This window comes from Solanum tuberosum, unplaced genomic scaffold (genome assembly GCF_000226075.1).
Source record: "Solanum tuberosum cultivar DM 1-3 516 R44 unplaced genomic scaffold, SolTub_3.0 scf00140, whole genome shotgun sequence".
In the NCBI taxonomy this organism is placed as follows: domain Eukaryota; kingdom Viridiplantae; phylum Streptophyta; class Magnoliopsida; order Solanales; family Solanaceae; genus Solanum; species Solanum tuberosum.
Genome location: NW_006239064.1, coordinates 1,319,650 through 1,322,578, shown reverse-complemented (window position 1 = coordinate 1,322,578; position 2,929 = coordinate 1,319,650). Strand labels below are relative to the sequence as shown.

General features: G+C 37.4%; 1 protein-coding gene across 1 annotated transcript in view; it reads left to right on the top strand.

Annotated features, from left to right (window-relative positions):
- The window catches only part of LOC102595233 (nuclear pore complex protein NUP205), a 39,890-nt gene that overhangs the window by 19,661 nt on the left and 17,300 nt on the right, over positions 1–2,929 (top strand). The window lies entirely within an intron of this gene.

Sequence of the window (2,929 nt, the reverse complement as noted above, 5' to 3'; positions counted from 1 at the left end):
TCTCTATAACTCCTTCCCCCCTTGTTAGCAGCATAGTCTGCCTCCCCTGATAATTTAAATGCTTTTGTTTGTTTTATACCCCTATTAATGAATGCTTCTATCTTCTTAGCTAACTTCTCCCACCCCTCATTGAATGCACTTTCTGGGAGTATAATAACTGCTCTGTCACTACCTTTAACTGAAATTAGAGACAGGTATCTCCCGTATTGATTGAATTTCAAAGCTATAAAGAAGTTCGTTGAGAAATCCCTGCATCTCCATGACTTGGCTGCTTTCCCTCTGATCCCTGAGGCCTCTGTTAGCCTTTTGCAGACCCAACCGAGTGCTCCCCTGCTAAGAACCATTCTCCTCATGTGATGCCTAGCATCTTCAACCCAGTCATACCATACTTCAGCTTTTGATCTAGACTCCTTGATGTCGTAAGACTTCCCCCCAGATCTGAAATAAACTCTGTTGTCCATCTGAAGAGCAATGGAGTTTTTAAAAAAAGAGAGAAAGAAAGAACGAGAAAGAAAGAAAAAAAAGAGTAGTATTCCGGTGGAAGAAGTCCACCGGAGAAAAGAAAAACCACCGAAGTCCAGAAGGGACGTCAGAAGATTGTCTCGAAACTAGTGCCTGGGAGCATTTTCGATGTATTTAACTTCGCCTCATTTCTATCTATGTTCTTTACATTTACTTTATAGACTATAATGCTATGTCTAGAATGCTATTTTGTTAAGACGTTATCTCATCTATTTTTTTTTATTTTTTTTGTGGAGCTTTGTATGGGAACATATCTTCATAGTTATTGTTAAAGTGTGTGACCATCTCATCTAAAAGCTTAAGCTTTTAGAGAGAGCACACTTTTATTAGTTAATTATATTCTCAATATGCCCCCTCACGTGGGGGACCTTTTTTTCACGGGTCAATCACGTGGAATTTCTTGTTTAATTTGGGTGGCGGTGAGATTCGTTCCCAGGACCTGTGCCTGCTCCGATACCTGGTTGAAGTGTGTGACCATCTCATCTAAAAGCTTAAGTTTTTAGAGAGAGCACACTTTTATTAGTTAATTATATTCTCAACAGCTATATATTCATAATTACCTAGGTTTAGTTGACACTCTCCCTGTGTTTTGGATAAACTGCAATGCTGGTGGGTTATCATAGAGAATTGGATAACATAATAGGCTTCATATTTCTCCCAGTTTGTGTTGTATTGTCTTGTTTTTTTGAGAAAGTTAACATTTTATAGACAAGATACACCAATAGTGTATTCTAGTAGTAGTTACATCTGGGATTTACAGTAAACAAAACCAAATAAATCTACCACCTATATCCCTCCTAAACTATCTAGAAACTGAGTATCCTCCACCTTTTTGGGGAGTACATAGTTACACCAAAAAAAAAAGGTTATGAGACAATTCAACTTCAGACTTTGGAAAGGGATGCTCTTGTTTTCAAAACATCTTTGGTTCCTCTCCCTCCATATTTGTCCACCAGATGCAAACAGGGACAATCTTCCATCTCTCTTTGTGGTCGGACAAATTTCCTTCTCTATTCCGGCGTGTTAGAGCTTCGGAGGTATGCCTTGTATTGTCTTGTTCATGAAAGATTATATGAGGACCTTTGTGTCTGGTTAGGAACTTCTAGGATGCCAAAACTTTTTTAATCTGATTTTCAATGACAATGTTCTCTGACTTGTGGTTTCTCTTCATTGCTTCACCATCCGCCCCACCCCTCCCCCCCAACCAAAGGAAAAAAGGCCTCTCTGCTGTTCCCTGTTTGCACATGGATTGAAATCTTTTTGTTACATCTTAGTAAACTTGAGTTTCCAGGGTCAACATTTTCTTTTTCCTGTTACTTAAAGAATTAAAGATATTCCATTAGTTTTCAGCTCCAAGAAAGTAATTATGAAAGTGCACATGAGCATTACAGGAAAAGATATTCCATTAACTTTCAGTACCAAGAAGGTGCTTATCTGAAAAATACATATTTTCTTTTCAGTTGTAGTCCAAACTGACAATGCCTAATCTATATCATTTATAACCACATGTTTACACCAATTAAACAAAATCCAGAAAGTACTTAAGCTGATTTACTGGTCTCATTCACCAATAAAACACCTGTTGTTCTCTTCCTGTAACACCCATAGCATACAAAAGGGTGGCAGCATAGCATATATTCGTTTTGCTTTTCTGCGCCATTACCCCTTTCTGTCTGTGAAATGTTTGAGTTAAAATCTTAGGTTTAAGCACTTAAAAGATCACAAGTATAGGAAAGAATTCTGCATCTTTTGCATAACCAAGAAATCTTCTGTATTCAGCTTTGGAACCTGTTGATAATGAGTTCATCCTTCTACCTTTCTCCACCTAGATATAAGACATGGTTCGCCAACCAACATTCAAGAATAAGTTCATTAGTTCAATATCTCCCTTTCTACTGGACAACAAAGGCAATGATGATTTACACATCCAGTCTAACCTGACATAAGAATTATCTTTTGAAAAGCCAATCTTAAAAAAGTTAACCAGTGTGATACTTTTTTTTTGCTTAAAACAATCCACCCAAAGCAAGCTAGCCATGGAATGCCCTTGTTTTTCCAAATGAAGCTTCATGGCGATATTTCACAGTTGGCAGAGTAATTTTGCTTTTTGATAAGATAATTAATTTTATCAATGATGGGAATATGCCAAGGCAGAGGACAATGTTATGTATTCAGATTTAACTTGGTAAATTCCTTCACCATGTTTTGTCCATGATAGAGCATCTCTGCACTTATCAATTTCTTCTTTTCCTGCTTACCTAATAACTTAAATAGACACTCTGTTTCCATTCTTTCCAGAGGCTCACAAGAATGGTAATTCAGCTTTGCCTTCTCTACATTGACCCCACATTTGCATCAGATTGTACAGCCAAACTCTCTCTCTCTCTCTCTCTATATATATATATAT